Raw genomic sequence first — 14,165 nt, 5'->3', positions numbered from 1 at the left:
GCTCCACAACGAGAGAAAACCCTGCAATGAGAAGCCCATGCACCACAATTAAGAGAAGCCCCTGCTCACCACAACTAGAGAAAGCCCATGTGCAGCAATGAAGACCCAATGCAATCAAAATAAGAATTTTTTTTTAAAAAAAGGACTGGCACATAGAGACCTTAGATGACCCACACCCATAGGGAGGGAGCCAGGTACCAACCTTGAGCTTCTGGCAGAGCCCATGGCCATGCTCATTCCCAAACACCACGCGCCCTCCCTGATCGATCAGGCACTTGACCTGGGATGGCGGTACTGGTGGTTTAGTCACTCAGTCGTGTCTGACTCTTTTGTGACCCCATAGACTGTAGCCTGCCAGGCTCCTCTTTCCATGGGGTTTCCCAGGCAAGAATACTGGAGTGGGCTGCCATTTCCTTCTCCAGATCCTGGGATAGGTCCCACCACAAAGAGGCTCACAGGCTCATCCTCCTCCCATCCTTAGTGCAAAACCTAAGGCTCAGGCATTGTTTCCCCCAGAACAACAATGGAATCTTTGTCTTAGGAGAACCTAGAAACCCCATGCTTGTACATGGGAGCTCTTCAGATTCCAGGATTCCATCACGTCTCACTACTTTACTGCCATCACTCTGGTCCACCACCGCCTTCTAGCTGAATTACTACAATGACTTCAGCAGGTCCCCGTGCCCTGCACCCTCCCTTTTCCTCCCCTCAGTCTAATCTTAGCCAGACAGGCTCTTTTAAAACCTGAGGCCGATTGGGGCACCACAATGCTCAAAGCTCTCCAGGTTAGCCATCAAATCAAAACCACAGTGAAATACCACTTTACACCCTCTAGGATGGCTATAAAGCAAAAGGAGAAAAAAAAAAAAAAAAAAACAGACAATAATACATGTCGGTCAGGATGTGGAGACATTGGAGCCCTCAGACACTGCTCGTGGGAATGTAAAATGGTGCAACCACTTGGGAAGACAATCTGGCAGGTCCTCAAAAAGTTAAACATAAGGCACGGCAACTTACCTCCTAAGGGAGAAATATTGATGAAACATATTTCCACAGCAAAACTTGCTCATGAATGTTCCTAACAACCTTTTTCAAAATGTCTAAAAAGTAGAAACAACACAGTGGATGTCCATCCACTGACAAATGGGCAAATAAAAAGTAGTCTATACAGGCAATGGAATATTATTCAGCAATAAAAACAATGAGGTGTGCATGCAGACTACAACACTGATGAACCTTAAAAACATGATAAGTAAAAGAAACTAGCCACAAAAGATCACATATTATGGCTCCATTTATATGAAATGTACAGCATAGACAAATCCCTAAATAGATTAGTGGATGTCTAGTGCAGAGAGGGCTAGGGGGAGGAGGAATGACCATTGGTGACTGGGATTTCTTGCTGAGGAGATGAACCTGATCTAAAATTGATTAGAACAATTTCACAACTCTATGACATCCTAAATTGTATGGAATGTGAAATATATCTCAATAAACTGCCATTTTTTTTAACTCTCCAGGACCAAACAGAGAACCTGGCACATAGTAGGTTTAGTAAATATTATTTGAGTGAATGCATGAATGGGAGTTTTTCATTTTTAAATCAAATTAATATCCTGGAGTGAGCAAGCAGAGTTCATACAAGAAACTTAGGTTTTGTCTCAATAAATCGTTCCTTGGGAGGCCGTCACTGAAACCTTAGAATCTGGCCACTCCCCTTGGTCCAGCCTCCCCCATCGTTGTCCCATTCATGTCACATGAATTACCTGCTCTCCATGAAGACAGAGGCCATAGTTGCATCCTCATGATGCCCCCCGCACCCCTGCACCAGCCACCAGCACAGACCCTGCTGCTCTGTCTGTGAACACCTGTGAACTTAGTGCTTGTATGTGAAATAAGTCAATATTTATTTACACCTGCTTCATGCCAGGCAATAAGTAGTAGATGCTATGGAGACTGTAAAAAGGCTAACAGTTCTGAACTGACTTGTTATCATTAGCACATATTACTTTTGTAATGCAAAAAATAGTGTTTAAAAGCTTTTTAAAGTTCTAAATCCTGGTTTCCTTTGCATATTTGGAAGAAAAAAGTGATAACTAATTCAGAGGGTTTGCCATGGATATCTGATCACCATAGGTATGAACACAAATAATTTGGATATGAGCCATGATATGCCACATGGCAGAATGGAGTGTATTGAATATGAATGCACTTCCTGGTCTGATCCTTGGCTCAGCCACAAATCACTTGTGTGAGTTCAGGTGGGCTCCTGGGCTGCTCAAAGCCTCATTTTCCTCATCTGTAACTTGGGGATCTTGACACTATGTCTACTTCACAGGGCTGTTTTGAGGATAAAACAAAATAACCAAATTGTTATCAACACTCTGCTAATTATCAGTTGCAATACCAGCAGCAGCACAAAGAGGAAGAGACGGTTTCTAGAGAGACCTGGGAAGGAGGTAGCCCTTCATCTAGGGCTTCAGGGAGGTTTGATTGGCGCTATGATCTAGGAGTCAGACAGCCCAGAGTTCTAACCCTGGAGTGACCACTCATCAGCTTGGGGAACTGGGGCAGCAGGCTCATTTTCTTTTACTTCTAAGTGGGAAAATTAAAAATCCCTACCTTTGGAGTTCTGACAAGAATTCAATGAAAAACTGGTAGGTTGTATGTCTTCACAAGGTGAGCCTCCCATCAGCTGTGGCTGTTATTCAAATCTTGATTCTTAAGAGACTGTGCCAAGCACATTTCAAAATCGATGAAAACATAAGGTGCAAAACAACCTCCTAACCAGAGGGAGGCACACACCTCACCATGCTGCGAAACACAGTATTTTGCTTCCTAATAATAGTTCCCTGTGATCACACCCACAAGTATCTTCTAACGGTTATCACAGTTACTGGAGCCAAAGGTTTCCTTTCTGGAGCTGGTTGGAAATATCTTATAGAGAGCATTAGAAAACTTCCCTAGCAATTGACAATCCCTGTTTCCCTACAATAAACTGTCAGAAACGCCACCATAACATTGATCATTAAGCAAACTGTAGTCCCCATAAGAACGGTACCAAAGTTGGGAACAGTGTTCCTCTGTGTCCTGCCTCCACAGGGCACTAAAGATGTGTTGTTCCAGAAGGACAGAAATCAGGCTCAGTACATCAAGACTCTGCCTTTGTCCTCATCTTAGTTGAAGGGTTTGCATCCCCACTTGACCAACTTCTCATCTTTCCCATTACATATTTCCATATTAACTAGATTATGAACTCCTCAGTTATTTCCATGATTCTCCAGTAGTCTGTATAAGAGATCCAGAAAGCTTGTGAAAACACAGATTGCTGGGCATCACCCCACAACCTCTTATTCAGTAGATCCAGCATCAGTTCAGTTCAGTCACTCAGTCATGTCCGACTCTTTGCGACCCCATGGAATGCAGCATGCCAGGCTTCCCTGCCCACCACCAACTCCCGGAGCTTACTCAAACTCATGTCCATCGAGTCAGTGATGCCATCTAACCATCACATCCTCTGTCATCCCCTTCTCCTCTCGCCTTCAATCTTTCCCAGCATCAGGGTCTTTTTCAATGAGTCGGTTCTTTGCATGGGGCACTAGAATCCACATTTCCATCAATTTCCAGATGAAGTTATGCTGCTGGACTGGGAACATACTTAGAGAACCAGCTACCTATCCTAACACACAGCTACTTGGGAAAAAAAATAAAGCTACTTTTCTTTTTAAAAGAATTCTAACAGTAGTAGAGCCTTTCAGATTAAGTTCAATGTGCAGTGCAGAGCTTGGGACATTTCTAAAGGGTGGACCTTTGGAGAGGCACTGAGTCAAGAGCTGATCAGTTGCAGCTGCTCTGATGAAATATCCTATAATCAGTGGCTGCTGTTCTCCGCAGACCTCCCTTAACACAAAGGGTTCCCAGGCCAGCTGCCTGCTCCCGGCTTCCTGAAGCAGAGCTGCAGCTGGTCCCACTTCCCTCTACACAGAGGACCCACGGGAGTGATGAGGACCTGAGCCTGGCCTCCAGGGTGGACTTCCTCCCCACTTCCTCCCATCTCCTGATGTCAGGAATCAGTCTACACTGACCTGAGAGCAACTGTTGGAGGTTTGGTTGCCATGGTAACTGATCTTCTATCCACGGAGTAGTGTGTGATTCAAGGGATGAGCTACACCATTCCCATTTCCCCAAATGACAACAATTTTCACCACTAGCAACACCTTCTTTTGGATTAAACACCTTTCCATTCAAAATTCCATCTTCCCACGCAAACAGTCCTCAAGAAGACTAGGAATTCTTCTATCAAATCGAGCCTGGTACTAGCCTCAGAGAAGAGATTGCCAGACCTCATCCACAAAGGCTGAGAGCAGCAACTTTGCCTCCCATACAATTGTACTGAAGTCTTGCATGAGATACTCACTGAGGGTGGAGAGGGGAGTGACTGTGATCACAACAAACTGAGATTGGGATCAGCAGCTCTCAGCTGCTCAGTCATGTCTGACTCTTTGTGACCTCATGGACTGTAGCCCATTCAGGCTTCTCTGTCCATGGACCTCTTTACCATCTGAGCCACTAGCGAAGCCCCCCCCCTCCCCCTACAGATAGGGATGTTTTTAAAACTTTATGACCGAAAGCTGAGCTTAGGGATGATCGCCAAACACCTTACCAGTCTGCCTGTCATGAAACTATGGAGAAATGAAGAAATACCCTTTGTGATTACAACCTTACTTAGCAGAAAAATCTGTCGATGTTTCAGGACAAATGCACCTTCATGGTTTGTATTTTATTTATTTTGCTATCATTTAAGATCTTGAAACAGGTTTTACATAAAAGAACTAGAGCCAGGATGTTTGGGAAATTAACAGATGATATTTAACAAACATTTTGACGGGTCATAAAGAAACATCTGCAGAGCCTGGGACTAGCAGCCTGTAATGGGGGAAGGAGGCCCCTTTCCAGCAGCTGTGTTAGGTTACAGGGTTGAGCAGAGCTGAGAATTCGGAGCTGATGACCATGCAATTCAAAGAGTCCCCAGCAGGGGGAACCCTTTTGCAGTAAACTCAGTCTTTTTTTATAGCTTGGCTCCCCAGCATCAGACCTTACAGATAATTGGCATTTTGATTTCTCTAACCCTCTGCTTCCACTTCCAAAGCAGACACTCCCCTCTAGGAAGCTTCCTCCCAGAGCTTACGAAAATGAACATTTTGATAGGAGGTGGCTCTTGTGCTGAGGACTAAAAGCAAAATCTGAAGAAGAAAGTCAATGAAATTAAATAGATTATGAGGAAAGCTAAATATATACTCACAGAAGTTTAAAGAAGGTCTCACCTGATTTTCCTGACTGACCCAAAAAGCACAAGGAATTCCTAGACTGTCTCGAAGGTCTGAGTTAGTAATACACGGGAGTATCAGTGTAAAACTGGCCTCCTGGTATTTCATTTCTCAAGGGTCAACTGTGTTGCTTGACAGACAGCCTATGCCTGTCTGCTCACCCATGTTCTGCCAGCAGTGATAGTCACAATAAATAATCCACTCATTAGCTAACACAATCAGCCCTGTTTTAGACAATCCCGAGATGTCTTGGACGCAAATAGTTCAGAAATAGACCTCAGTGTTCTCTCAAAACCAGGCTCCAGTATTGCCAGCCATTACAGTTTAAACATTTTGAATAACCTATTTCTTTGTCGTTTGAATAAAATTAGTCCATTTAGTTCATTACACTCACACTTCACAGTTCTGTAGACACATTTGGGCAATATTCTCATTTTAAACTTGTTATGGATTTTGTAATTTGATAAGTGCTTTTTCATTTCTCCTTTAAAGATTTTCTTGCTGGAGTAGTTGTCTAGCAAGATTTCACTGTTCACATTGGCACTCTTCTCAGTCACATTTAAAAAGCCAATTCATTCTAGAAGTTGTAAGTCATAAGTAGTAGCTGAGGTAGATGTCCTAAGACAAAGCAGTAAACCAAGGCACTGTGAAGTTAATAACTTGCCAGACCACACCTACTGGCAAGTAGCCCAATCTGGATTCAGGCCAAGAGGTATGCAGCTGAAGTTCAAGTACTTAACCCCTATGCTATATAATCTGTTAATAAGGAAGAGTCCTTGGTTGTATACAAACTCAGCTAGTAAATGGCTCTTTTAACTAAATGTGATGATTTATATAAGATATCCAGTCCTAGCCCTGGTTTATAACAGATGCTCAATAAAAATTGGGGGTGGAGGTGGAGGAGATATGTATGCATGTATATTGACCCTCAGTATTCATATAGTGAGGTAGTTGAAAGTGCTAGATTAAACAGAACTAGAATAGCTCCAGTTCTTTCAATCACCGTCTGGGTAGACTTACACAACCAGCTTAATCACACCAAACTCAGTTTCCCCACCTGTAGATAACACTCAAGTCTACCTCCTAGAGTTGCAGCCAGGATAAATTAAAGAAAGCATGTGAGAACTTAGGAAAGTGCCTGGCACAGAGAAAAGGCTGCAATTTTTCCTTTCAGTGTCATTTAGATTCAGTTTAATTTTAGGATTTAATCAGTCTGTAGTTTTATATAAGGGCAATTATTTACCCAAATGTAAATGAGGCCAATCAAGGAGCAAGTTCAAGTCTTTCTGGGGAGAAACAGAAGCACTTGGTCATCAGTATTGACTGCGGGTTTTGAAAGGAAATAAGATGAAGAGCACTATTAGAAATCAGCTATGGACTGAAATTTGGCAAGGTTCACAGAGCTTCAAGTTCAATACTCCTCTGTAGCCAACACTCTTTAATGTGTGCAAGAGAAAGCTGGAGACCGCCCTTGACAGGCGCAGAGGATAAAGAAAGCAGAGAAAAGCCCAGATGAGCCATGCTGAGCAGCACAGAGCGGAGAGGAGGTCTCCTCCCTCCTGCCCTCTCCTGGGCCCAGCTCATCCTCTCACACCTCCTCATTTCATTCCCACTCCCCCCAACCCGACTTTTCCCCACCACCCTCCTGAAGCAGCTGTTGGCTGGTGAAAGAGCATTTGAGCTGCCTTTGCTGCCCAGGGGCTGTGACAGAAGCTGGATGGAACTCAGTGAGGGACCAGGGGTGGGGGACCAGGGTGAGTGACCAGGGGTGATGAAGGTCCAAGGTGCAGAAAGAGATTTCCCTCAAACCACCATAGATGCGTAAAGGCCATGGGCACCTTTGCTGAATGGTCATCTTTGCTATAAAGAAGGGGAAACAATCAGTCCTAAATGCTGTATTTGAGACCACTGTGTGACTCATGATTGGTGATTCAATATCAGTCTAGGGCAGTATTTTTCCAGTGGTCGCATGCTTTGCTGAGGAGTAGCTCTTGCACAGTCTTCCTGAGAATCTCATCAGCAACTTTTAAGATGACATTTTAATGTGGATATTTCTTCTCTATCTCTTGACATTTTCCTTCTCACCCAAAACTGATGACAATCACGTAAGCCCAAAATACATGAAGAAAAAGACTGCAAGAGATCCTGGTGCTGGTAGGAGTTAGATACAGTGAAAAACAACAGAATCCCCTAATAACCCATACCCAACCCTAGAGATTCTGCTCTGTGATAGGTATCCCCACATTTGTGCATCCCAGGGGCCTCCAAAGGACAGTTGGGGAACTTTTATTAAAAACAGGAAATAAATTCCAAAGAGATTTCATGATATAATTTATTTGTTCATTCACATTATTTTGCGCTCTCATTACGTGCCTAACACCAGGAACTACAGAGAGGAAAGAGGCACACTTCTTGCCATCAAGGAACTCATGGTCTGGTCAAGGGGGAAAGTCAAGAAATCCAGCCTTCCATGGGGTGATGAGCCCAATAATGGAAGCACAGTAAGGGGCTCTGGGTACAAGAGAGGAGCTCAGATAGGGGAACATAACTTAGCTGAGCTGTCCAAAAGGAAGGCTTTTTAAGGCATCTGACCCTTAAACCTAGTGAGCTAGAGTAGGAAGCGGGGTCAGGGGGGTGATGCTAGGCATCAGGAACCCAACCAAAGCATGAATTACATGTGGCAGTTGGAAACTGCAAGAAGCAGAGCTTATTTGTGGAAAAACCATGAGAGATGACTCTAGACAGATAGGCAAGAGCTGGGGTGTGGAGAGGCCTACGGGCCAGGCTAAAAGATGAGTTGTATCCTCCAGGCAGAAGGAAACTGCTAAGGTATAAACCTGAGACTAAGTGAAGTCAGATTTGAATCTTAGAAAAATCATTCTGGTAGGAGTAGAGGAGCTCACTGTCACGGGTTGGTCCATGGAAAGGCCATGACCTGGACTCATTCCACATGTTCTTTCCAAAAGTGAGTGCTCACTTCACATTAAGCAAAAGTTCTGACAGTCCAAGCTGGGAGGAGCCCACAGCTCTAACCCTGACCCTCCCATCTATGATGCATTCACTAAGCAGGGCAACAAATTATCTGCAGCTCCGCCCACTAAGACCTGGAGTCCTTTTCACGTCTTGTGATTCACTTTGACCCACAGAATGTGGCAGAAGTGACATAGTGAGACGTCAAGCCCAGGCTTCAAGAGATCTTGCAGCTTCCACTTGCACCCTCTGGGGTGACCATTCTTGCCATATGAGGAAGTCCAGACTAGCCTCCTTGAGACTCAGAGACCCAAGTGGAGAGATAGGCCCACATATCAAGCCATTCCCACAATTCCCTCACTTATGAATGCAACCATCCCCAGCCAGCCAACCTTCAACCAACCCCCCAACCAACTGTAGCCACGCAGATGGCCCCAGGTAAGACATGCAGAGCAGGGGAACCATCCAGCCAAACCCAGTGCAAATTACAAAACCTAATTCGCGGCTGTTGTTTTACACTACCATGTTAGTTACGCAGCAACAGAGGACTGCGCCTCCTCTGTACCGTAATTCCTGAACACGGGCACTGCCACAGCTGGCCAGAGCTTGACTGAATTAGTACCGTCTGGAGGGTAAATATACTCCATATACTTTGTAGAGAAAGGGTTTCTGCTGGGATTGTCTGAGTATCCTCCCCTCCAGAGTGCCAATTAATGCGCTTGACTTTCTCTAACTTATATCTAACTATAAATGCACTGCCCTGATTGATGGAACATCAATATTCATTAATAATTCATGGTATGGTCAGACTTTTTCACATGTAATCACAACTTTAAATCTGGAGCGATGCTCCTATAGATAGCTGGAAAAGCAACTTTTGCTTCAAATTCTGACTTTAAAAAAAAAAAAAGTTATCTTAGTCCCTTTAAACAGAATTTTGGGTAAGGGTGTGAAAAAGTCAAAATTGGCCAGAGATGACATTTTTCTCCTCCGGGCAGCATACCCCTTCCGCAGAATGTAGCTTTCATGTGAATAGCCCCTACCACGGGGACAGGCAAGGAGAAGATGGAATGACTGGGATTCACGGCACTCGGATTCCATATGGTGGGGTGGGGTGGGGCACTGGAGGCGCCACTTGAAACCATATTGATGTTACAAAATTCACGGCATCTAGATTCCTGCATGTACATCAAAAGGGAAAGAGCCTTGTTGCCACACACTTGAACTTACATTGAACCTGCAGGACTACCAGGCCTCATCTTTGTTCCATAAATCTAAAGTTACATTTCTATCTCTCAGCTGTCACCACATCATACCAAAACAGCTAGACAGACTTTTACCAAATTTAGAGGATACATTTGGGATGTCTGGACTTGCCGGGGGGAGTAGGCCCTGGGATTTGCAAGCATGAAAGTTACTTTGGGAGGCCCCCAATGACTTGGAGAGGCTCACTTTAGCTGCAGGGAGAACCAAGACATGAAAGAGATCTCATAACCACAGATCGGAGGCAGGGTGAGCAATCAAGATGCTTGAGCCAGAAAAAAAATGAAACCGTTTCAAATGTGAGCCTAAACCACGACTCATTAAGGGCTCCCACTGCAGGCATCCACTTCTCAAGAAGCTCGGTTCATAATGTTCTCCAGGGTGAGGAGCTGCAGGGATTTCTCTCTTTAGCAAAAGCCCTCAATCAAGATCATTCCTAGCAACACAGGGGAGGCCAGCGAGTGTCCTGAGCACAGCCAGGCAGTGCTCTGAGGAGACAGAGTCAAAGCTGAGTTCAGACCTAAGAGATGATGTCTTGGGTTCTTTGAGGTAAGACTTCACCACAATAGGGTAGCTCAAGCTTTCCCTGTGACCAAGCATAAGATGTTCCACGTAAACAGTTCTGTCGGAATCCTGCCGGGAACCCTCCAAAATTCACTTGCATGTTTCCGTTGCAGTATTGTCTGTATATTTGCACATACGCTCACAGAGGCGTTTAATAAACAGTAGTTGCATGAGAGAAGGAAGGAAGGGAAGAACGTTGTCTGAGGAGATGTGAGAGGTAGAAAAGTGAAATGAAGCATCAAACAAACCCTTTGCAGGAAGTCAACCTTGTTAGCCTGGCTTTCAATTGAATGGCATGTTTAGTCTCATTACCCAATAGAAAGTTGAAATTTTTCAAACTATGTTTAAAAGATCTAAAACAAAACTGTGACTTCAAAAGGCCAAGATTATGCTGCTTCTGTAATACTTTTCCTAAGAACTGTTTACCTCATGTTTAATATTGGCACTGCCACTGTTCCTACAATGAATTGACGAAACAGTTCAGTACACCTCATTTAGAACCATTATGGGGCATTTCATCAAAGATCTGGTTATGAATGTCTCCAAAGAAAGGATCAATGAGGTTTTTATTATGGTTGGGATGGATTTCTTTAGGAAAAAAAAAAAAAACACATAAATCCTTATAAAATGAAGGTGATGGGAATAAAGCATGACCTGGGCAAAGGACATGTTCTGTTTGATTCCATTGAAGGTAAACATAATCTTTATTTTTACCATAGTCTCTTCCCCCATATATTATCCATGTAATTGTTTTTGTTTCAAAACCTACTTGATGGCAGTTTTACAAGCTGCATGGATAGACTATTCTCGGGAGTTTGTGCCTGGGGACTGCCTTAAAGAGAAAACTGCTTTATAATTAGCACGTTTGGCGTATTAGCAGCAAAGCACCCCTTGGAGGGCAAACAGCCTGCAGTTCACCAAACCCCCCACTCTCAGAGAGCCAGACTCCGCGGGCTCCCACATCCCTACAACTGGGTCGAGGTTCTCTAACATTGTGGTCTTAAAGAGCCTGGGAAACATCATACATCATTTATTTGTGTATCTTCTTTATGCAAAACACATTCATTTAGCCTTTGTGTGATTCTATTTAGTCCCAGACAGTTGTGTAGTTTGATAAGAAAAACATTTCTAACTGGCTTTACCATTTTTCCTTAGTTTGCACCTATCAAGTCAATAATTTAAAGCATGCGGAATAAAACTTTCAAAAATGTTCTGTTTTACATCATTTCCCCAATTTCACTCAGCTTTATTAATAAGCTCTTATACTTTCTGTCATTTATAAAATCTCAGAAACACGTTAACACAACAGCTTGAGAAAAGCAAATGCTGTTTTCCTGTAGTATCAGTCAAGATTCTTTGGGTGCAAGGCAAAGAACCAGACTCTGGCTGGTGTAAGTCAAGAACAGACGATGGGGAATGAGATGAGGGCAGCTCAGGGTGAGGAAGGGCTGAAGAGTGTCTCAGGCAGTGATGGGGGGCTCCCCACTAGAGCCTCAGCCTGGCTCCACCAACCTTCAGTCTCTCAGGATAGGGAATCTGATTGGCCCAGCAGGATCTAGAATCTCTACCCTTGAACCAATCAGATAGGGTCAGGAACAGGGGAGGAAACCACTATGAGCTGAGCAGCCCCCTTTCCTTATGTCCACTGCACTGCAGACTTATGCCTTGTAATTTTCTCTCAGGTGACTTGGGTTGTATTATATCTGCCAGTGTTAAGTGCTTATTTTTCAGAATATACTCAACAATAATGACACCTGGTATCTGTACTGAGTTTTATAGTTTTTAAACACTTGGCATACATTATTATTATTAATAGCACATTATTATTAAAGGTAAAAGAAGCTGTCATTTTAACACTTACAAACGTTCTGATGGTAAATTTCCACTTAAGGTGTTCTAACATTGTGCAAGGCTGGTGCTAAGCACTTGGCACAGATTACCTCTAATCTTCACTGAGAACTAGCAGGTACGTATTCTTATCAAGTTTGTCAGATCATTTCTGGAATAAGACAGGATATAAACAAAATAAAATAATAAATACAAAACCAAGGTGATATCTCACATATGGACATATCTGACCCTCCCAAAACCATGATGAACTCATAATTATTCACACTATACAGACAGCCAAGGCCCAGAGAGTGTCTGCCCTGTACCTCTGAACCTATGAATGGTAGTTGCTTCTCCTAACTGCCTGCCTCAGTGCTCTTTACAATATTGGGCCAATAGAACTTGAATGAATTTATTGATAGCACTGTTTCTAGACTTTTGTCTATCCTAGACAAACTCAGATAAAGTACATAGGATCAGAAGTAATTAGAGATAAATCCTTGCTGAGTTGAGTTTGTTTTGTTTATTTTCTTTGACAGAGATGGAGGGTAAAATGAATGAATGAAAGTCTAGTCTAAGCTGCCATAATCAAGAGACTCAAAAGTTAAGTGACTTAGTTTCTTTGCACCTGGAGTGAGCAGGCCAGGAAAGGCAGGGCAGTGCTACTATCCCTCACCTGTGGCATCTATTCATCACCATTCCCAGCCAGCGAGAAAGAGGAAAAGGGAAGTTCAGGGGAAGCAGTTTTTGCTTTAAGGCCCAGAATTCCTACATTCTCATTTCAGTTTACCTTCTGGTTGGCCCAGCTTTAGACACATGGTCATACTTACTGCAAGGGAAGATGGAAAATAGATTCTCTAACTGATGAGGTAAATGCCCACCTAGAACTTAAGGGAGTGATGTTATTGGAAGAGGGGAGGGGAAAGCAGAAACCAGGGAGAAATTAGCTATTTCAGACACAAGAAGTATTTTTACATCTTCTTTCTTTAAGCGATCAGAATTTGAAAAACATTACCCATAATCAAGGGCAGATCTAGGTTTTCTGGAGTCTGAAGTTTATACAAACTGAAAGGAAATGATGTGCAGAGATCTTTTTCAAGAAAAATAATACAAAAATATCTAACTTTTGGAAACATCACAAAAACATGTGATCTTAGGAACACACTGCTTGCCGCTCCCAGGGCCCTGCCCAGTCCTGGGTCTGTTCAAGCAAGAGGCCTAGAAGCCTAAGCCTCATTAGCGGCAGGGTAAACCAGTCGTGCCTGTAACAGCTGCATTCTCCAGTTCCTTGTCCCCGTAAACTCTGAACACATAAAAGCTATGACTTTGTATCTGAAATAAACAACCGAGTCAATGATGGAGAGAGACAGTGTGGTTTTTACAGTAGCCAGTTCAGTCGGCCTGAAGCCTGGCAGCCCAGTTAGTAGGTGAGAGGCCTTTAGTGAGCTCTACTGACCAGTTTAGTGATCTCTACAGACCAGTTAGCCTCTGGCAGCCACAAACAGACGTGGTGGAAGAGTGACTCATAAAGCAAACGGTCGTGTGTGTTTGTTGTGTTGAGGCTGAAATGGAAGAGCTGGGTCCCATCTCTGAGCATCCTGACCAGCACTGTGGCCTTGACAGCATGGAGCAGCATCCTCTGCCTGCCTCAGCCCCCACCAGACCCCCCCCCGCCCAGCAGAGCTGGGTCCTGCTCAGGCTTCTTACTCTGGAGGGAAGATTCTAGGGGATTCTTACTAAAATGTGCTGTGACCTGCTTCATCTTATGGGCTTGAGCTCGAAGATAAATGAGCTATTGTTAAGATGGTCACTTAACCATTTGCCCAGAGGAAAACCACAAAGAATGACAAGTACAGTTTTGCTAAAAGTGTACCATGAATGGGGAAGAGAAAGCTGGTTGGAGGTGTCTACTCCTCCTGGAAGGCCTGCTTCTCCACTGGATATTTCCAAATGAGCACAGTTCTCCTCAGCACAGCTTAAATATTCATTCATTCATTCATCCATTCATTCAAGGAACATTTACTTTCTACTTGCTCTATGCAGGTGGGCCTGAGGATACAGGAATGGATAAGGGATGGGTGCTGACATCAGCAGTGTACACACACACACACACACACACACACACACACACAATGCAGGGTGAGGAGGCCTGTGCCAACATTAGAGCCCATGGGAACACAAGCATAATCCTGAACTAGAAGGGAGGTGAAG

The sequence above is a fragment of the Muntiacus reevesi genome, chromosome 3 (genome assembly GCF_963930625.1).
Source record: "Muntiacus reevesi chromosome 3, mMunRee1.1, whole genome shotgun sequence".
Taxonomy (NCBI): Eukaryota; Metazoa; Chordata; class Mammalia; order Artiodactyla; family Cervidae; genus Muntiacus; species Muntiacus reevesi.
The sequence above is the reverse complement of the archived record's forward strand: the minus strand, read 5'-3'. Positions refer to the sequence as shown.